At 40.6% G+C, this 23,118-nt stretch overlaps 2 protein-coding genes and 1 long non-coding RNA gene across 5 annotated transcripts in view; 2 read left to right on the top strand and 1 right to left on the bottom strand.

Annotated features, from left to right (window-relative positions):
• The window catches only part of LOC131909095 (uncharacterized), a 198,878-nt gene extending 181,098 nt beyond the window's left edge, over positions 1-17,780 (top strand). The window contains exon 4 of the long non-coding RNA XR_009378744.1: positions 17,550-17,780. This is a non-coding gene — a long non-coding RNA (uncharacterized LOC131909095). The remainder of the gene's footprint in view (positions 1-17,549) is intronic.
• The window catches only part of LOC131907708 (low-density lipoprotein receptor-related protein 1B-like), a 439,135-nt gene that overhangs the window by 305,429 nt on the left and 110,588 nt on the right, over positions 1-23,118 (top strand). The window lies entirely within an intron of this gene.
• LOC131909083 (sperm motility kinase X-like) overlaps positions 17,227-23,118 on the bottom strand; it is a 263,007-nt gene continuing 257,115 nt past the window's right edge. Inside the window, exons 4-7 of one of the 3 annotated variants that reach the window (XM_059260370.1) lie at positions 18,414-18,579; positions 17,975-18,173; positions 17,775-17,875; positions 17,227-17,370 (exon numbers count right to left, since the gene is read on the bottom strand). The gene's annotated coding sequence lies outside the window, so the exon portion shown is untranslated. The remainder of the gene's footprint in view (positions 17,371-17,774; positions 17,876-17,974; positions 18,174-18,413; positions 18,580-23,118) is intronic. The other 2 variants (XM_059260372.1, XM_059260367.1) reach the window with 2 other exon arrangements.

Below are 23,118 nucleotides of genomic sequence, written 5' to 3'. Positions count from 1 at the left end.
GAAAGAAATCAGGGAAACAACACCCTATATAATAGCCACAAACAGTATAAAATATCCCAAGGAAACTCTAACCAAGGAAGTGAAAGACCTGTATGACAAGGACCTCAAGTCTTTGAAGAAAGAAATTGGAGAAGATCTCAGAAGATGGAAATATTCCCCATGCTCATGGATGCGTAGGATTAACATAGTAAAAATTTGTATCTCACCAAAAGCAACCTACAGATTCAGTGCAATCCCCATCAAAATTCCAACACAATTATTTACACACCTTGAAAGGACAATACTAAACTTCATATGGAAAAACAAAAAACTCAGGATAGCTAAAACAATCCTATATAATAAAAGAATTGCCAAAGGTATCATTCTTCCATTCTATCCCTACCTAAGAATCAATTTTGATGATCATTTAAAATTTTTAACATATAATGATTTTTACCTATCTAATTGTGTCGATTTATTCTCATCCCATCCAATCTATTCAGATCATGCTAGCATCCTTGCTTTCCCACAAGTACTCAAGTTCTGCTCTTACATTATAACCTTGGATAAAGTATTTCCTCTACTTGCAACTCTTTTCAGAAGAACTTCATAAATATTTTCATTCCTTTAACTCTTTAGCACTCGGGATGTGTTTTCATGAAGGCCTTTTCAAAATTTGACATGTCGACGTTCCCACAAAATGTGCATCTATAAACCTCTTCTTTGATACTCTTTAAATCCCCTGTAAGACTTGTTTATTTATAGCATGCATGCACTTGCTCTATATTATGGGCATGGTCTGTACACCAGTAGAAGCACAAGCTTGATGGAGATAAGCAAGATTGCTTATTTGTTGGTACATTCCATGTACCTTTTGCTTGCCATATAGTGGATGTACAGAAATATTTCTTTAATGTGAACAATATTTATTTTAAATTGTAAGGTAACATTCTTCTGTGGTTTAATGAACATAACTTCTATTCATGAATGATTGCAAATCATTTGATTATCATTTCTTATTGCTCTAAGATTCATTTATCTATCATAAACCATAGTGTTTCTTGCATGCTCCCATGACAGTCTTTTAGATGTACAATCCAATTTGGATGGACAAATGCAAACAACCCCTGTTTTAATGTACTAGTACTTTGTGTTCTGGCATGGGAAGTTAGTTGGGTAACATTTGGACTTGGTCTGGTAGGTACATAAGTCATGAGGTCATGTTCTTTGTCCACAATGTCACAGCAGGCCATTGTTTTGCTAAAGCAATGGTGAGAGAAAGAAGAAACACAGAGGAAACAGATGATCTTTTGTTAGACTTCAAGGAGATAATGTATCTCCGCAGTAACAGGATTTCAGGCACCTAGAGAAGGCAGTTAGCACAGAGGAATCAGAGCAGGCAATGGTGGAGAAAGTAATGAAAGGAATCATAAATAATGAAACACAAATTAAACAGCCAGAGAAGGAGCAAGGAAAGCCTACATTCAGTCATTGGTTATTCAGCATATTGGCAAAAAGGTGAAAGTGTGGTTGCATGACAAAAATAGACTCTGGCTTGAGAGTCCCCATGACAAAGGAGATCCTGCAAAGAAGCACCATGGGTTGGTTGGGTCTACAAATTTTGGTTCCTCTCCTGAAACTAGTGACCAGCCCCCAAGCAGGCCTGCTATCAAGCTTGATATGGCATGGCATTGAGGTTGTCATCAGTTTCTATTTTCTGCAATTATTCACCTCCTCACCACTGCGGTGCTTAGTTCTACATCAACTGTCTAACATGTCTCTACAAAGCAGTTTGAGGAGTTAGTGCTGAGATCAACCCATTTTCTTCCTTTTGTTTGCCCATCCATGCTTTCTTGGTCTGTCACATATTCAGCTACTTCTTCAAGTCTCATTTTGCATGAGACTCATTCAAATGTGGCCAGTGAGCTAGCAGTATGATAAGCACAGTCATACAAACATATCTCCTAAGTTGATAACTGTTAGTTAATAAAAATTATTGTTTACTGACATTTCAGAATATTATGTTGTTCTTATAAGAGCTGAATCAATATTTTAGAATAAAACATTATTTTCAAAAAGTCTTTGAAATTTTTCTGAATATACTTTCTTGAAGTCTTTTATTATCTTGAAATGTTGCTGTATAATCCTTTGAAATAATATTGATGTCCTGAGGACAAGAACAGGAAAAAGACGTCTCAACCTGAGACTTTTGAAAGTACTCAAATTTTGGGCATCCGTGTTGAACCAAACTCATGAAGGATTTATGTAGATAGCTCTCACAGATACATTTGATCTTTTTAGAAGCATATGGAAATGCATATTTAATTTGTCAGCACTTTGCAACTCACAGCCCTTCAGAATAATTTTCAGAGTATAAATGTCTCCATATGCTAAACTCTGGTTTGTCTATTATGGTAGGAAGAAAGAAAGAAAGAAAGAAAGAAAGAAAGAAAGAAAGAAAGAAAGAAAGAAAGAAAGAAAGAAAGAAAGAAAGGAACATACATTAATTTTTTTCACTGAGCATTCTGGATTATAAAGGAGAGATTAATAGCATAATGCCCCTTACTCAAATAATTCAGAATTAAGAAGTTTCAATTTACAATCAATTTTATATTGGAGAGATTATGATGAAATCTTACTAGGATCATAAACCCTTTCTTTAAAAAAAAAAAAAGAAAAAAAGAACATATCACCTGCCTAAATTGCCATGTTATGTTTCTGAGACATCAACCAAAACTGATTGAAACAGAAAATGATATGCAAACCAAAGGCACACCATATCTACATAAGGCCATGAAAGTAGCAGGTAAATGAGTAAATACCGCCCAAGCAAATTCCTTCTCCTGACAAAACACAAGTAGGCAAAGAGAAACTAGAGCCTGTAGGTCAGCCGTTTGTTTCAAGAACTGTATTCAGAATGTCTTGAACATACCAGCATGCCCTGGGCCTGTGAGTGATGAGGTCATTTCCCAAGCTGCCTAGGTGTGTCTACCCTCATAGCAGATTTCTACCCGAGCTCTTTTGACAATCTTAAAGAGCTGAGGGGGGATGCAAGCAATTTCTAGATAATGCTCTATTAAATTTTAGAAAAAAAAAAACCCTGCAGATTTCAAAGGTCATTTTCTGTTCAGAATTTGAAGTAATTAACACAAGAGCTGAAGCTCTTTGACAAGTTTTACTTTTCAAGTCTGAAAGGATCGTTGACCCTATGTTCCTTCTGAGACCCTAGACTGCAGTTTTAGAGCATAAAATAAAATGTGAGGTTCCAAAGGACTTCACCGTTCCCAAATTAATGATTATGTCATCATTATCAGTGAAGACTGATGCACTAGCAAGAAGGGCCTCAAGGATCTTATAATGTGGATAATTACTATTTAGCTTCCTTTAACAGCTGGTATTATTTATTTCCTTAGTAGAAAGAAAACAAAATGATTAATCAAATTTATTTTTAATTGTGATCACACCTCAGTACAAATAAGTTATTTTTATCGTAACAGCTTAAATTTACCATATGGGAAAGTTATTTGGAAATTTCACAGAATAAAAACTGCTGAGGCTGGGGAGAAGGTTAAGTGGGTAAAGTTCTTGAAGCACAAGAATAATAAGCTGAGTTCAGATACCTAGTACTCATAAAAAAGTCTGATATGTCAGTGAGTGGAAAACAATGGCTAGTACTGGACCTAGCTAATTACTCAGTGCTAGTGAAATCATGGTTATTGGAGGAGAATCTACAACAACTAATTTACTAAACGCACATAATCTCTAACAACAGTCTATAAAAGTTAGTCTTTGTACCCACAGGTAAGTGTAGTCTTCGCCCTCATCAAGGAAACTTCTCTTTGCAACAGATACCACTACAGAAAATCACAACCAATCAAAATGCAATATTATGGAACCCAATCTCAATGGACACCTCGATACAAAGTGATCCTGCTCCTAAGATACAGGGGACATTGTGGGAGAAGGGATGGGAACATTTTAAGAGCCTGAGGATCAAGGTGTTTGTTGTGAGATTGTGTCTACTAGTAATATCAGAAGCTACACCCATAAATTCTCACCAACATGGACGGCCAAACATGAGCTGAACAAGGACAACACTAATGAACATGTTAAACTGGATGGGAAAAAGCCCACAAGGCCTTAACCCTATAAAAATAACTATAGGAAACTGAATAAATTGGTCATGGGAGAAGTGGTTTTCCCCACACTTGCATACCAATTGGTTGTCCAATGCCAAACATTCAGTACTAAAAACATACATACAAGTAACATTATATGGACCAAAATGGTATATTTAGGTATATATATATATATATATATATATATATATATATATATATATATATATAGATAGATAGATAGATATGAATAACAATTAGTGAATAAAAAGGCCACATGAAGAAAATTAGGGAGGAGTATATGGGAAAGTTTGGAGAGAGGAAAGGGAAGGAAGAATTTTATAATTACATTATAATCTCAATAATAATAATGATAATATAACAAAATAAAAAATTAAAAAAATTAAAAAAATTCTTATAAGGCTATAAGCCTGTAGCCCCAGCCTAGGTAGGAGGAGACAGGTAGATTCCAGGGGTCTCACTGGTCAACCAGTCTAGCCAAATCAGTGAGCTCTAGGTTAAGTAATATTATCTCTACAACCTGACAGTATTGCCTTATTGCTGAAGATTCTACTTATGTCATTGAACATGGGGAGTTCAAGCTTGTGCTTAACTAGAAGCTTTGCCCCTACTAAGTAGTATTCATTGTGTTGGAAAGTACTGTTTGATATCAGAGGAGAAAAGTAATAATATCATCCAGCTTCAAGTCTTATGACCTACAATAGAGACATGTCTAGAAGATATGATAGTGTGATAGTGGAACAAATGTTATGGGAGTAACCAATCGTTATTATATATAAGGTCTACTCCATGAGATAGAATCCATGCTTGACACTGCTAATGTGGCCAAAAATCGGAGACAAGGTAGGTCAGGGGTCCTAGTGGTAAACCTACTACTATTATTCTGATAAAGGAACATAGCAATAAAATGACTCCTAATGACATATTACTGTGTCTGTAGATCAGTGTATCACTCAACCCTCATCAAAGAAGCTTCTTGGACTAGATGGCAATTGATACAGAGACCCACGAATGGACAATCTGCAGAGAGTGAGAGACTTGGAGCATTCAGACCCAGTTGGGATGACATTATCAAACCCCTCCCATGAAAGATTGGAGATCTATGTGAAAGATGAGGTTAAAAGACTAAGATTCAGAGGTGGTGGACAGCTCCAAGGGAACAGTGTCTTCTAGCTACAATAGGACTGATGTAAATATGAACTCACAGAAATGGTGACAGCATGTACACAGATTCAAATCAAACAAAATCCTATCACTGAGAAAGAGAAGTAGACACAAATTCATACCCCTAACCAATAATCTATTTGCATTTGATACCTTCTGGAAAAAGGAAAATTAGTTTTCTCCATTGAGGTGTCATGGGTATATTAACTACACACCTAGGCAAGCCTCATGCCCAGAAGTAGTTGATCCACACAAAACGGACGCCATCAATTTTGTGCACTTCTTTTTTTGTTTTGGTATTTTTTTGGTCTTATTGGATTTGTGTTTGTTTTTATTTATGCATTCATTTTTGAGAGAGAGAGAGAGAGAGAGAGAGAGAGAGAGAGAGAGAGAGAGAGAGAACTGGTAGTTAGTGAGGTGGGAAGGATTTTGGAGGAGTTGGGGGAGAGGAATGATTAAAAAAATAAGGTTGAAGATTGATAGAGGAAAACACCAAATATTGACCTCCAGTTTTCTGGATAAGCTCAGCTACCCACTTCTTTCTCTCTCTCTCTCTCTCTCTCTCTCTCTCTCTCTCTCTCTCTCTCTCTCTGTCTCTCTCTGTCTCTCTCTCTTTTTCACACACACACACACACACACACACACACACACTCATACACACACACCACACTTTGCCATCGAGGGAAATAATAATTTTGTAATGACTGATCTTAAATCTTAATAGTTTATAAGCGAAAACAGAGTTGGTTATGTATCATGATTCCATAGGTAAATTTTCTGAAAGAAACATGTCTGATTTTGGACTCCCATATACTTACAAGTTGAGGCCTAAATCTGAGGACAGATGTAACTAACTTGTTCAGTGTGGCTTCAGAACTGGTAACTTAAAATAATCTTGATTTTACTATTGCTTATACTTTCTGAAATATTAAAGAATGAGGATAAAGGGCGATCTGATTATAGTGAGGCAGGTTTAAAATGTTAAGCCAATAACACTTCCATAAAGGTACCAGTGAAGGGAATAAAAAGAAAGGAGTCCCTTGACATAAACTTAAGGAATGTCATTTAAACAATAATACTTAAATGGATGGAATTAGTAGCGTGACTCTTTCTTATAGACAACTGGATAAAGGTAATCATGTAGTTAATATTGCATTCTGTTTGACAGAGGAATAGATGCTTTACATTCCTTCTCCCCTGGTCTGAGGTTAGACCAAGCAGCCCCGAGTTAGTTACGCATCTTCACTTCTATGGCAACACCAGCCATTACTTACAAGTTGGCTTGGGACACAGATTCTACATTGGTGTTGTCTGTCATTTAAATCAATTACATGATTGTTTAAGTGGTATCTTCTCAAATGAACTGTAACATTTTTAAATTTCCATCAGAAAGAATGTTTACTTTCTTGAGTGTTCTTCACAGTGTCACACAGCTGTAATGCCTGCACTGAGGGAGAAGGATCACAAGTTCAACACCAGCCTAGACTGTACGGCAAGAACATTTTATATCAATAAAGAGGTTTTCATAGTAATCTACAGATTCAGCACAATCCCCATCAAAATTCCAACACTATTCTTCACAGATCTTGGAAGGGTAATTTTCAGCTTCATATGGAAACACAAAAAAACAGGATAACTAAAAAAACAATTCTGAATAGTAAAAGAACCACAGGAGGGGTCACCATCCCTAATTTCAAGTTGTACTACAGAGCTATAGTACTAAAAACAGCATCAAATTGGCACAAAAACAGACACATCAATCAGTGGAATTTAATTGAAGACTCAGACACACACACACACACACACACACACACACACACACACCTGATTTTTGATAAAGGAGCTGCAATACACACTTGAAATAGAAAGCATCTTCAACAACTAGTGCTGGTCAAGCTGGACAGCTGCATGTAGAAGAATCCAAATAGATCCATCCTTATCATTCTGTATAAAGCTCAACTCTAAATGGATCAAAGACCTCAACATGAAACCACATAAACTGAACCTGATAGAAGAGAACGTGGGCAATATCTTTGATTTTTTTTTTTTTGTTTTTGTTTTTCGAGACAGGGTTTCTCTGTGTAGCTTTGCACCTTTCCTGGGACTCACTTGGTAGCCCAGGCTGGCCTCGAACTCACAGAGATCCGCCTGGCTCTGCCTCCCGAGTGCTGGGATTAAAGGCGTGCGCCACCACTGCCCGGCGGCAATATCTTTGAATTCATTGGCATAGGAGAAGACTTTCTGAACAGAGAAGTGTTAGTATAGTCCCTAAGATAAATAATTAATAACTTCATGAAACTGAAAAGCTCTTATATACCAAAAGACACTCTCATTTGGATAAAGGGGCAGCCTATGAAACAGGAAAGATTTTTTTACCAACTACGCATTTGACAGAGTGCTAATATCCAAAATTATATAAAGAACTAAAAAAAAGCTAGATATCAAAAAACCCAAATGTGGTAGTTTGAATGTAATTGGCCTCAATAATCTCATAGGGAGTGGCTATTAGGAGGAGTGGCTTTGTTGTAGTGTATGGCCTTGTTGGAGGAAGTGAGCCACTGTCGGGAAGGCTTTGAGGTTTCCTATGCTAAGGATACTGCCCAGTGTCTCAGCTGACTTCCTGTTCCCTGCAAGATATAGGACTTCAGCTTCTTTTCCAGCACCACATCTGCCTGCATGTTCCCATGCTCCCTGCCATGACAATAAAAGACTAAACCTCTGAAACTATAAGTGAGCCACCCAATTGAATGTTTCATTTATAAACATTGCTGTGGTCATGGTGTCTCTTCACAGCAATAGAAACCCTAACTAAAACAGCAAATAATTCAATTAAAAATGGGCTGCATATCCAAACAAGAGAATTTTCAGTAGAGGAAACTCAAATGACTGGGAAACAATAAAAGAAGTGTTAACTATCATTAGGTCTCAGAGAAATACAAGTCAAAACTACTTTGAGAGTTCATCTTACATCTATCAGAATAGCTAAGATCAATAAGACAAGTGACAGCTTATGCTGGTGAGAATGTGGAATAAGGGGAGCACTCATTCACTGCTGATGGGAAGGCAAACTTGTAGAGCTACTTTGGAAATAAGTGTGGCACTTTGTCAGAAAGATGAAAATCTATCCACCTCAAAATCCAGCTGTAACTCTGAGGCATATACCCAAAGGATGCTACATCCTACCATAGAGACACTTGTTTAATTCTGTTAATTGCTACTTTGTTCATAACAGCCCAAAATTGGAAACAACCCAATGTCCCTCAACAGAAGATAAATAACATGGGTATATGTATACAATGGAGTACTACTCAGCTGTAAAAATAAATGAAATAATAAAATTTTCAGGTAAATGAATGGAACATGAAAAAAAACAATCATCCTAAGTGATGCATCCCAGACCCAGAAGGACAAATATGGACTGTATTTACTTATGTGTGGATATCAGCTGTTAAGTCAATGATAACCAAACAACAACCTCTAAAACAACAGAGGTTAGATAAAGAGTGAGAGATTTTGGGGGCATAGATAGATCTCTCTAGAAAACAGAAATAGAATAGATAGTTATGGATGGGTGGCAGGATTGAAACAGGTGGATGAAGTGGAGAGGGAGATCGAAGGAGGGGCAGGAAGAAATATGGGGAGAGATAGTTAAAATTAAGAGTCATTTGAAGGATATTATGGAAACCTAATACAGTAAAAGCTTCCTAAAATATATACATGTATGAAGATGATCTAAGTGAATTCACCAAATAATCGAGAGACAGAGTGACAACTGGATATTTCTTATTACTAAATGAAGCTTCCAGTACCAGGATTGGGTTACATCTAATTGCATTATTTGAAAATGGGTTCCAATGGGAATCTCCAAATAACCCAGACTGTTGCAAAGACTATAGTTTCCTCTTCACAAACTGATGGCAAGCCCATAGTGCTGAAGATAATGTTTACACAACTCATTGAAAATACAGAAATCGAGCTGTTGCCTACATAGAGTCTTCACCCCTAGGTGCTAGAGTCTTGGATGAAGGAAGGTACTCTGTATACTATCAAAAGAGAAATGTAAACAACAAGCTAGCCACAAACCCTTTGATCTACAATGGTGTACTACCTGCAAGATATGCTAATGCAATGGTGGCACAAAACTTCTAGGAATAACCAACTAATATCTATTTTGACTTAAGGCTCACTCCACAAGATGGAACTCATATCTGATGCTGATTGACTCAAGGATCTGAGGCTAGCTATCCAAGGGATCTTGGGAAAAACTAGGTACTAATGGTCTAAAAAAAGGGGGGAGGGATAAAATGACTTTTAATGATATTCTACTATACTTGTAGATCAGTGCCTTGCTCAATCATCATGGCCAAGCTTCCTCCAGCAGCAGATGGGAACAAATACAATAACCCACAGCCAGACAAAATGCAGAGAATGAAGGACCTTGGGATACATTCCTAAATGGGATGGGTCCATCAAATCATTCTCCTCAGTGTTCACAGAACCCTCTTGAAGAGAAGGCAGAAAGAGTGCAAGGGTCAGAGGTGATAGAGGACACCAAGGAAACAAATCAGTACCAACACAGAGACTGAAACAACATACATAGGGCCTTCACGGGTCTGCACCCTAACCTAGAAGCAATCTCCAATTGATAATCACTTGTAAATGAAAGTTTAATTTTCTCCAAGTGCTGTGGAATGCCATTTTGCATGCTGTGAATGTGTGTTGCTCTGATTGGTTGAAAAATAAAATGCTGATTGGCCAGTGGCCAGGCAGGAAGTATAGGTGAGATATGCAGACAAGGAGAATTCTGGGAAGAGGAAGGCTGAGTCAGGTGTTGCCAGCCAGACACAAAGGAAGCAAAATGACAAGGCAGAACTAAGAAAAGGTACTGAGCCATGTGGCTAAACATTAATAAGAATTATGCATTAATTTAAATGTAAGAGTTAGTCAGTAATAACCCTGAGCTAATGGTCAAGCAGTTATAATTAATATAAGCCTCTGTGTGCTTACTTGGGGGATGCAAGTGGGAGAGATCTGGCGGGACCACCTGCAGGCCAGGATACTGGAAAACTTTCAGCTACATCCAAGGGAGTCTTACTGGAGAATAAACTACTCTTAATGGTAGGCTGCATGTCCAGCAGTAGATGGCCATCAGAAAACAAACTCAACATCACCTTTGGATGTTCCCTGTCTCATAATATCATGTCAGGGTTTTTCCTTTTTTTAAAAAATGTATCTTTTTTTATTTTATTTAGGTATATTTTTTCTTTTCTCCTTTTACCTTATAGGTTCCATATATATATATATATATGTATACACACACACACACACACACACACACACACACATATATGGCTTCCAGTTTAGTGTTTTTCTGGGATTCCTGTATGTGGAAACAAGTGAGTCTCTGTTTCTTGTGACTTCTCTTGGGTTCTTTTCCTTATATTGTTGGTTTTGTCCTATTCCAATGTGTTAGTTTAATCTTGTTTTTATTATATTAGTATCCCTTGGAGATCTGTTTGTTTTCTTATGAAAGATAGAAAGAAGGTAAATCCAGATTGGGGAAGGGGAGTTTGAAAAGGAACTAGGAAAGTAGAGCAAGGGGAAACACATTTCAGGACACACTATATGAGAAAAAAAATCTATTTTTAGTAAAAGAAAAAAAGAGGTTTTTGCATAAAAACATTTGCAGGTTGTATTTATGCTTCATTTTAACCCGCTCAGTATTATTCCATTTACATGACTAAGCACTGAGAACTTAGATGGGTACTTGGGTAGGAATAAGATGCATAGTAAGCTTTGCCATATTTAATTATTGAGTTGGAAATATAAATTCATATGTATACAGATTCATACTTCCACAACATACATATGTATGTAAAGACACTGGAATTCTTTATCCTTTGATGACAAACTGAGCAAATATCTTTTGAAATAAATTTTAAATGTAATGGAGAAAGTAGTTTATTGAAGTGTTACCTTAAAATAAGTACATGAAAATACTGGAGAGATGGCTCATCGGTTAAGAGCACTGGCTGCTCCTGCAGAGGACTGAAGTTCAGTTCCTTGCACCTACATGGCAGCTTACTATCGTCTATAACTCCAATTTCAGGTGATCTAACACCCTCTTCTGGCCTCTGCAGCTACTAGGCACTGATATGTAGCACTGACAAACACTCATACTCGTGAAACAAAAATAAATAGAAAAAATTAATATGAAGTTGAAAATTATGAAAAATTTCAGTTTAGAATCTGATAAATTTGAAATTTGAAATAATTATTTTGTTTTTAATTTCTGTATGTATTGGTGCTTTTTGAGCATGTATATCTGTGCACCACATGTGGATCTGGTGACCTCAGAGGCCAGAACAGGGTAGAGGAGTCACCTGGGATTGGAATTACCAACAGCTGTGAATCATGTGCACCAGAGGATCGAATCCGGATCCTCTGAACCAATAGCCAGTGCTCTTAGCTGCTGAGTCATTCCTCCAGCCCTAGAAAACAAATTTTGAAAAGAACAAACAATACATCCATTGTTTATTTTTGGTCTGTATTTTGAGTCAGTGTGATGGTGGTATATACAATCCCCTTTATATAAGTTTTAACTCTTTCCAAATGATCTTGGAGATGTTTTTAACAATTATTTTCTCTAAAATCCTTAATATTTCAGTTATTTGATTTAAGATTCTTATCAGATTTCTTCAACTATCTATGCTAACAGCTCTAACTATGGCATATTCTTCCCATGATTAGGAATCAACAGTTTTTCAACTTTATTTACATTGTGACTCTCTGGAAAGATCTTACTTTTAATGTTCAGTATGCTTTCGCTGTATCTTCTCTTATTTATGATGAAACTACACAAAGTAATTCCCAGAATTGGATGCCAATTTAGTTGAGGAAAGATGTACAAGTAAGGACTAATTTTATAAGAGGGTAGTTGATGCATGAACATTTTTTCTTGTAGGAAAATCTTTGTTTTCTTGCATCACTGTATTGTGTTCGACACTGGGTACTATTTGCATAATGAGAAACTCTCACAATTTGCAATTTGATGATAATAATGGCTAGCTATGGACATTTTTTTCTTCCACAAATGTGTGGTTAAAATTATCCCCAGGGCTGAGCTAGTCCTAGGCATGCACCTTCCTCTGCAACCTCTACTCTTTGTTATAGGAGCATTTGCATAAGGAGACATTATGCAGGAGCAGCAGAGGATTCGGTAAGTAGTGAGTAAGAAGAGATCACTGAGAAACTAAAGCAAGGTTTCCATTTTAGATACGGTTTTGAGCATGCCTCTAGATGTATATAGATATAGGAAACATCAAATCAATGTTGGGTGAAGCATGGTATAAGCTTATATGTTTTTTTAAGTCTTTTGGTAGGACATTTTGATGCATATGTTTATTCTTCACTGGACTTCTCTGAGAATCATTTTATGTACATAGTAAGTGGCAAAACAATGATACTAACCTGTGCTTCTGAGATCTATAATTTGTTTTAACCATTCACTAAGTTAGACAGACTTTTTTAACTTGCAAACTATCTGTAGCAATAAAGAGGGGGAAAGCCCTTAATAAAGTTTTTAAAATAATGTCATCTATATTTAAAAATTTCAATCAAATAACTGTAAGTTGTTATGAAAATGTGTTGACATGAATTAAAAATCAGAGAATTCTCATCAAAATTATCAGTTGGCATCATTCTGGACCAGTTAAAATGTTCACAAATTTATTCCAAGAGAAATGAACATTTCAGGAGATCAAACATAATGGGGGTGTTTGGAGATCTGCTGAATCAGAGTGCAAATGAGGGACAAAAACATTGAGCACTAGGATCTCACTGACTAAGGTTAACAACGTGAACAGAAATCATCTTTCTGCACATCCAATCAAAGCAGAATATCCATTTTTATAAAAGTAGGTTGGGTGCTGAATATTGAATTACAGTCTATGGGATCTTGCAGAAAAAAAATAAAACTTTTCATAGAATTCAGGTATCATTGGAATTCCTAAATCAAAAGGGCAAACATTATACATTATCATGGCCCATATGAAATAAGTGACATTTGTAAAGCTAACACAAAGTCAAGGTCATTTGAACACTGCTGTTTCCCAAACATTTCTGATTATTAAGCCTTTGCAATTAAAAGACTCCTTTCATATTATTTTATGTTTACTTAGAAAGGCATATACAATATATACACATATATATTAAGTGAATTTGCACCACTTGGAGTGGTAATGCTCCCTCTTGAGAACCAGCCATAAGAAACCTCCCTTCAAGTTTTTGTTCAGGAGAGTCCGAGAGACTTTCCAAACAATTTCAGCCATTGCTGTTGTTCTCAGTTGCCTCCCAGAACTTGAAGGTAAGACCTGTTGGTGAAGAAACCACTTCAGACTTTTTTGTTTTTTGAAGTTCCGTTTGTCATTATGTCATGTCATGGATTTTTTCTTTCTTTTTTCATTATCTTATTTTTTAATTTTAGTTTATTTATGTATTTTTCTCTCTTTTTATGCTATAGGTCTTTTGTGTATATATCTTGGCTTCCTGCTTATGGTTTTTATGGGGTTCCTGAATATGCCACAGATTGGGTCTCTGATTCTTATTCATTCCCTTATGCAATTTTCTTTCTGTTTGTTTTGTTTTATCCTATTTTGATGTGTTACATTTTATCTTATTTTATTTTGTTTTTTAAAAAAAGATGGAATTCCACAAAGGACTAAGGATATAGTTCAGTGGTAGGGTTTTTACCTACTGATGCAGAATGTTCTGTGTGAGGCAGTCTGGCCAAGTGAAAGAGAGGATTAAGGACTTTCATGAGCTGACTCACAAACTACATCCTCCAGGGGCTGACTTCTTTGCAGTGCTCTCCTTTGGGTCTCTCTTAGGCCCCTGACTCCTCCCACCCCTCCCTTTGCCTGTCTCCTGAAGTCTCTTTCCTCCTTGGACTCAGAGACTCCACTAAAGCCTTAGGACCTGACTACCTTGACAAGGCAGAGAGAGGTAGTCGACCCTCCAGTGTTGTTTGTTCACAGTTTGAGAAGGGCCTGGCATCAGGTGAAGTGTGGGGCAGTTTTCTGCCAAGGTGTAAGTGTTGCCACATTTGAAGTTGGTTCCAGGTGTAGTCTCTTTGTGCCACATAATCATGATTGCTGTCTATCTCTGCAGGATTTTTCCAGAAAAAAAAAATTGGCAACATTACACAGTGGCCCATAAACCAGACACTTGTGACAAAATTTCCCTGGGTCTCCTACTATTACCTACCTGCCTGTCTCTTCACACTCAACTTTTGACTGACCTACTTCCCAGCCTTCCTGGAACCCCTACAACATCCCAATTCAGCTTAAAGTGGTCAGATGATAATTACAATCAGCCCCTATCATCAGCAAAATGTTGGAATGTTAAGTCCTAACCCGCCTCCAATTGCAGTGCCACTGACAATGTCCTAAATGACAGTCTGGGCTCAGCTCTGCCTAGACTCTTGACAGGTTCAACAGAGGATTACTGAGGTATACACTCAGCACTCCTGGGAAACCTGTGAAATGGGTATCTGTCTGGTAAAAAGAGCTATCTCTCCCTACCTCAGCAAATGAGGAATCTAGGTCCCTATTAGCACATACCCATGACATACCAAAGTTCCATGCTGGCTGCTGGTCTCTTGTGGCTCTCAAACCTCCTCACCAGGCTCTTTTGGGCTGCATACTTCCCCCACTTCTTTAAAATTGGCATGACTTTCCTTACCATTCTGCTGTCCTCGGCCTCCCAAGGGGTAGTCATGTCAGCTTTGGACTCCTCCAAATGATTTTTGCTTCTTTTTGTCCCCAAGAAATACCCATGGCAGCTTTGAAGTCCTGAAAGAAACCACCTTTCCACCTGGGAAATGGCCTTGTTCAGGGTTTTACTGTTCCCTCCCTTACACTTACATGTGTGTCTAGTGGGTGTGTACATGTGAATGAAGGCACCTATGGAGACCAGAGGTGTTGAACACATGGAGCTGAAATTACACCAGTTGTCTGTGAGTCACCTTGTGTGGTTGCCGGGAATTGGACATCTATCCTTACTAAAACTATGAGAGGACAGAAAAAGAAGGGACAGAGAGTTCAGGACAGAACTGAAGCTGTATAGACAGAATTTTGTCTTAGATAAATAAAGTGAATGGACAAAAGAGCATGTTGTAAATAGATTCTTTTCCTTCAGATAACTCCATGGTGGACATAGTGTCTTCCCCTTGACTCTGGAAGGAATCATCTCTGAGCAGGCACCTGGGAAAATTCCTGTATCTACCTTTTGCATTTTCTTTCACTTGTCTGTCTATCTGTCTATCTATCTATCTGTCTATCTATCTATCTGTCTATCTATCTATCTATCTATCTATCTAATTATTTATAGATATAGTCTCCCTACTTATCACAGATTGGCCTGCAGCTTTCTATGTAGACCTCTAATGGTGCTATAAATAACTGGGCATTTGATGTGGAAGAGTGAACTAGATCTTTATCTCTCTGCCTGCATAAAAATCAACTCCAAATGGATCAGCTACCTTCATGTAAGACCTGATACTCTGGAATTACTATTGGAAAAGTAGGGAAAACTCTCCAAGGAAGAGACATAGGTTAGAACTTTGTGAATTAAACTCCATTCATCCAGGAGATATGGCCAACCATTGATAAATGAGTTGTCATAAATGTCACCATATGAACTAGTCTGGATATTATCAAATGACAAAAAAAATTTGCCTTTGTGTGAATTAAACACCCTTGGACATTGTTGGCAGAGCAAACATTGATTCAATCATCCTGAGACACAGTGTGGAGATTTCTCAAAGTCTGAAATCATGTCTGCCCTGTGATCCAGTCATCTCAACATTCTGGACATAACAAAGGAAAGGAGGTCAGGATGCCAAAGAGTCCTCTGTACTGCCCCATGTACCCAAGACCTGTTCCTGACAACCAGGCTATGGAGTTAACCAGTGTGCAGCAAGGGGTGAACTGATACAGCACAGTGCAGGACCCCTCATGAAACCAAAACCAGACCTGCCAGATGGCCCATGCTGTCTGTGTCTCCACAGGAAGAGAAGTGAGCTGCTTTTTGAGTTTCTTCTGACAGTGATTTGGTTGCAGGGGGCCAGGACTTCTGTCATTTTGGAAACCTCTCAGTCTCTAGTTCACAGGCCCTTGTCCCTTGAAGAAAACTCTGCCCCCTCAACAGGATGTGAATGGCAGGGCAGAAACATAAGTTGAGGAGGGAACCAGGTTACAGGCTACACAAAGGCAGTGCCTTGTGATTAGGAGTCAGGGCCCTTGTGAGCATTTCCACACCCAAATATAAGGATTTTTTGATGATGCTGAGATAGGACAACTGCAGAGAAAGATGGAAGTATTTCAAAATGAATCAAAACCTAATCCTTTAACAATGTGTCTAGCCTACAACCACATGTCTGTCTAAGAAGAATGTGATTAGGCCTTATAATTCAGGAGGTACAAACCTGTCACCCCAGTACCCAGGATTCTGAACGGGAGTATCAGGAATTGTGGGTCAACCGAGGCTACATAGCCAGACCTTGTCTCAGCAAAAGAAAGGGGAGATGGATACTGAGACTTGTGGTCAACTTGAGTCCACCTGAAAGACATTATGGTAAGAAAAATTATCCTTAAAAGAGAGAAATACTTCATATGTGGAGCCTAAAACAAAATTCTCCATTAGTGATAATAGCGGGATGGAGAGATGTTTCCAGGATGCAGACTAGGCAGTATGTAGGAGGAAGAGGGCAGAGATCTAATGCACAGAATGAAGACCAAAGTACATCATGGAGAATGAGGGTTGCTCTCACCACAGGGAGAAAGGGTGCATTCAGAAGACAGACATGCTGACCAATTCACTATCAGAATGTTTATATAGATATAAATCAGGACACCAGAGCATGTGGTTCAACTATACAAAGGAATTTATTGTAGCAAGAAAACAATCTCTTTATTCAGATATTTGTGCCGTATATCTTTTTGTCTGGTGCCTGTCTTTCTTGGTAACACTTCTGCAGAGCAATCTTATGCCCAGCTCTCTGAGCATATCCTCCATGGCTGATCTTCACCTGGATACACAAGGCATAAAGTCATCAGTCCCTCAGCTCTCACTATCTAGGACCTTTCCTTAGAGACTGTCTTCATGGTTCAGTTCTCTAGGTATTGGTTGATGTCACTCTCTAAAAGGGGACCCACTCTAAAAAGCCCTCAAATTACTGTCAGTGTTCTCTATGTCTGTCCCTTGCAGCCGGCAGTACTTCTGATGGAAAAGTGGTGTCCCTGCCTAGGTGACCGAGAAAACAGTAACAACAGCTGACTCCATAGAGTAGATGGAGGGGACTTGAGCAGCACCTCACCCTCACATGGCTCCTGCCAGGACAGAGAGGCATTACCCTCAGTGAGGTAAGTCTCCAAGCTGCCTCAGACACTGTTCCACCAAAACAAGGAGTTAGTACAAGGGCCTGGGTGTTACCTGGATCAGTAGATATTTTCTTTTGTTGCTCTTAGTCCATCTGCTTGTAAGCCTCTGGCCCAAATTCTCTGTCAATCAGAAGCCTCTTCCATCAAGGAGACCTGGTAACAAGGCATTTTGTGAAGATGACCAAATGTTCACTTGTCCATCACCCTGTAACCAATCATAACTTCCCCATGGCCTGAGCAGAGAAGTATCACCTGTGTGTTCCCCCTTCCATCCAGTGTGTTAGGGCTTGAGTGGCATCTCCTGCTCTAAGCACCATCCAGTTGAAAATGTCCCTTGCTGAGTGTAGTCCCAGGAGTCTCCTTGGTAGCCCCAGCATAGGGTCATACAGGCAGCAAAAGTCTTTCCCAGCCTGCTGCCTGGAGACACAAAGCTTCAGCACCAGCCATGTCCCTACAGGATGTCAGAAAGAAAACAGCTAGGATCTTTGTGTGAGATACTGTTGAAAGTAGTATCTTGGGGTGTAGTAGAGTGTGGTCTTGGGGTGTACTAAAGTGTGGTTTGGGGTGTACTAGAGTGTGGGCCTAAGGAGGGGTGTGAATCTGACCCCTTAAATCCCTTTAAGTGTCTCTGAGTTATCTTAGGAGGTGGAAATATGGCAGGAGACCATGAGCCACCCAGAGGAACACCCACACTGTCAGGCCAGGGGTTGCCATTGTTTTTCCATCAACAGATTCTATCCACGATCACGCTTGGAACCAGCTCCATCTCTGAATCCAACTGTCAAACACTCCAGACTTCACCTTGCTTCCACTCAAAGCACAGCTGGTGGGCCTTCCCTTGCACAGGACCGGATGCCCTGGGGGAAAATGTGCACCATGCCATGTGTTGGCTTCACGTGGCTCCTGCGAAGCAGTAGAGCAGGGTGGTAAGTGATTGCATTAGGGGTGGAGACAGGAACAAGCTGAGTTAGAGGAATTTTGAGACATTTCCAGAAGGGAAATCACATGAAATATGAAATTACCTTTCTTGGAATGGGAGTCCTCTCCAGTTCAAGCGAACTTCACTAGTGTCAACTGTGCACGAGGTACATTGGGAGAAACGTGTGTGTGTGTGTGTGTGTGTGTGTGTGTGTGTGTGTGTGTCCCTGTCTGTCCAGATACAGAGTAGAGAAGAGTGCATCCATATGACTCAGGTTGCAAAGCAACAAGCAGTTCAGCAGTAATAGTGCTGGGGTGAGTTATGAAGGTGTCTGGATCTGGTGGGGACGGGAAGCAAGCTGTCTAGTAGTTCAGGATGGTGCTGAGAGCTGCACCATAACTAATGGACTCACCTGTTCCCACACACTCTACCTTCCCAAATGAGCACAAGATGGACACTCCCTGCAAACTCGTTCCTCCTCTGTGTCTGGCTCCAACCTGGTCAGCAATACTCATCTTGAACACATACAAACTGGGCAGGCCCTCTGGGGTCCTCCTCTGCTTCCGGTGCCGCTCTCTCTTCTAATGGCTCATGGTACACCTGGCGACAGGTAGCTGGAATGACGATCACACTGTGCGTGGAAGGTCCTCTGAGGCCTGTTTTCCTAATGATCACAGCACTCCATGGATCCTTGTTTAAAGGATCTCGGGTCCCACGGAGTGCTTCACTTTACTGGCACAATTGTGGCACCACCAGCCATCATGAACCTACCTACAAGGGAGAGTCAGGAGGATCATGAGTCTGTCAGACCTGCCTCCCAGAATCCTTTCTCAGTCCTCAGGGTCCAGGTGATGTGAGAAGGGTGTGCCATGCCCCCTCCTCCCCAGTCATCATCTGCAGACACAGGAACACTTTGCTCCTAGTTTCAGCCTGTGATATGAACACAGCTTCCCATGGTACACAGCCATCTGAACTTCCTACCTGGCTCTCTCCAGCGGCCCTGTGCATCCTCAGCATGCTGCTCTTCACTCTCTGGTTTCAGCTTTGGGGGAGCACAGTGCCTCCAACAGCACTTGAAACAGACACAAAAAAGGGCCCTCTTAGGAGAACATGCAGGTCTTCTGCTTGGCTGTGCTGGCCCTGCGCAGTGCTGGGCCCTCAGTCTGATTCCTCCTGAGTGCCTGTCCCAGTGCTCTTTACCCACCCTTCTCCTCACCCTTGCCCAGCCTCGGGCCACTATCCTCTGCTATCTATCTGCATCTAGGTCAAGTTTCTCAGGAAGGATACTGTGGGATTTGCTTTCTGGTGTGAACTCCCAAAATGGGCATGTCTATAATCTGTTTATTTAAAAGCATATCATTTAGTCCAGGAAACAGCTTAGTGAGTAAAGGCACTTGACCCCAAGCCTGGGGACCTCAATTCATTCCCTAGGACCCACATGGTATAAAGACAGAACTGATTCCTGCAAGTTAACTTCCACACACACATATAGTAAATAAATAGTTTTTTTTTTTCTTTAAAGAAATGAACCAGATTTTAAAAAAGGCCTAGATAGAAAAGTGCATTGGAGCCTCTCCACCTACCTGTTACCTTGGCTCCCTCCATGGTCCTCTAAGGTCACAGGCAGGATTTTGTTGCAGCCTAGGCGCTCCCTCTTTTCTGTTGGTATGCAGCAGCATAAACTTCTCAGGCCTTTTATAATCCTGCTCTGTAGGCTCTTCCAAATCCGCTTTCTAAAGGGGGCTCTGGGTGCAGTCTGTCTCCGGCCACTGAGGTGTCCCTGAGGTATTTCTGGGGAGGATGGGCTGAGGTCTTTTTCTTGTACAATCGGACCCTCATCCTGGGCCTCCTTGCTGGAGAATGGAGTTGATCTATCTTGTGAGGTCATGTTGTTCTTTGAAGCAGCTGTAGCAACACTGTGGGGCTGTCCTCTGAGGTCCTCCTGAGGTGCAGTTTGTAGGAGAGATGAGCTGCTCCTTTCACCTCTCCGACCAGCAGTAGACATGCTGTGGGGCTGTCCTCTGAGGTCCTCCTGAGGTGAGGTTTGTGGGAGAGATGAACCGATAATTTCACCTTGTATGTTGACGTCTCTGCACTGAACTTCCTCCATAGTGGTGTGATGAGATAAAACATCCTGTGAGGACGCCTTGCTCTTTGATTTGTTAGGGCCAGCTTCGGACACATTCCAGGATAACTTACTGGAATAAGTTTCCAGTGCTGAAGACACTGTGGTACATATTTCATCGGAACTGTTAACAGTGCTCTCTGAATCCCCCGAGGTGCTGTTCGTGAAATTAGCCTCATGTACACACTGGGGGCAAGACACTGTGGTACATATTTCATCGGAACTGTTAACAGTGCTCTCTGAATCCCCCGAGGTGCTGTTCGTGAAATTAGCCTCATGTACACACTGGGGGCAAGACACTGTGGTACATATTTCATCGGAACTGTTAACAGTGCTCTCTGAATCCCCCGAGGTGCTGTTCGTGAAATTAGCCTCATGTACACACTGGGGGAAGGACACTGTGGTACATATTTCATCGGAGGTGTTAATAGTGCTCTCTGAATCCCCCGAGGTGCTGTTCGTGAAATTAGCCTCATGTACACACTGGGGGCAGGACACTGTGGTACATATTTCATCGGAGGTGTTAACAGTGCTCTCTGAATCCCCCGAGGTGCTGTTCGGGATATTAGCCTCATGTACACACTGGGGGCAGGACACTGTGGTACATATTTCATCGGAGGTGTTAATAGTGCTCTCTGAATCCCCCGAGGTGCTGTTCGTGAAATTAGCCTCATGTACACACTGGGGGCAGGACACTGTGGTACATATTTCATCGGAGGTGTTAACAGTGCTCTCTGAATCCCCCGAGGTGCTGTTCGTGAAATTAGCCTCATGTACACACTGGGGGCAGGACACTGTGGTACATATTTCATCGGAGGTGTTAATAGTGCTCTCTGAATCCCCCGAGGTGCTGTTCGTGAAATTAGCCTCATGTACACACTGGGGGCAGGACACTGTGGTACATATTTCATCGGAGGTGTTAACAGTGCTCTCTGAATCCCCCGAGGTGCTGTTCGGGAAATTAGCCTCATGTACACACTGGGGGCAGGACACTGTGGTACATATTTCATCGGAGGTGTTAATAGTGCTCTCTGAATCCCCCGAGGTGCTGTTCGGGAAATTAGCCTCATGTACACACTGGGGGCAGGACACTGTGGTACATATTTCATCGGAGGTGTTAACAGTGCTCTCTGAATCCCCCGAGGTGCTGTTCGAGAAATTAGCCTCATGTACACACTGGGGGCAAGACACTATGGTACATATTTCATCGGAGGTGTTAATAGTGCTCTCTGAATCCCCCGAGGTGCTGTTCGTGAAATTAGCCTCATGTACACACTGGGGGCAGATTCTGTGAATGGGGGCTGTTTTCTTGTCAGGGCAGTTCAGGGTGGGAGGCCTACTGTACCTCGTTCTCCCCTTTTTGTCATTCTCGGGACTCTCAGTTAGAGTGTGCAAACTGGAAGAAGTGGAAAGGATAGAGACACTAGATCCCCTCTTGATAGTCACTTCAGGTGTTGTGGGAGGGCCTGTAAGGTTCAAGGTTCCAGCAGACTGCTTGGGCTGAAGATCTTTTGTAATGTCTTCCCAGGGTGACTGCTGCCTAAGAATCAAGTAGGTGGCCATCACTTGATCAAACTTCTTCTCGTGTAAAGCTTCCAGGATCTGTCCTTGCTTATAACCCATGACACCCATGATGGCCATCACAGTGGGGTCTGGGTAGCTGTCCTCATCGTTCTCTCTAAAGGGATTGGGAGAACCTTCATTGCCATGCTTCAGCCATTGAAAGCCCACAACATCATCTATTGTTGGTCTTTCTCCAGGATTTATAGTTAACAACTTAGCAATAAGATCCCAAAGCTCTGGCGACAGCTTGAATTCAACAGAGTACTTTCCCACCAAGATCTGCTCCTTTATTCCTACAAAGGCAGTTCCCTTGAAAGGGAGGCACCCTGTAGACATAAAGTAGAGTACAACCCCCAAACTCCAGATGTCGGTTGCTCGGCCATCGTAGCCTCCACCTTTAAAGACTTCTGGGGCACAATAAGGAACGGTCCCACAGAAATGTGCTAGCTTCTGCCCCAGGGTAAGCTTGGTGCTCAGTCCAAAATCACTGAGTTTTATATTTCCTTTGCCGTCCACTAAAATATTTTCAGGCTTTAGATCCCTGTGAACAATCCCTTTCATGTGACAATACTGAAGGGCACATACCATCTGTTTAAATACCTTACGGGACTCCTCCTCCTGTAGGTAGCCAAACTCCACAATCCTGTCCATCAGCTCTCCGCCTATGGCATAGTCCATCACTATGTACGTGGTATTTGTGGTGTCGATTATGTGCAGAAGTTTAATGATATTGGGATGGTCTAGAGATTTCATTATTTCAATTTCTGATTTGATGAGGCTATTCTTTGT

The sequence above is a fragment of the Peromyscus eremicus genome, chromosome 4 (assembly GCF_949786415.1).
Source record: "Peromyscus eremicus chromosome 4, PerEre_H2_v1, whole genome shotgun sequence".
Taxonomy (NCBI): domain Eukaryota; kingdom Metazoa; phylum Chordata; class Mammalia; order Rodentia; family Cricetidae; genus Peromyscus; species Peromyscus eremicus.
Note: the sequence above shows the minus strand (reverse complement) of the source record. Positions and strands in the feature narration are given on the sequence as shown.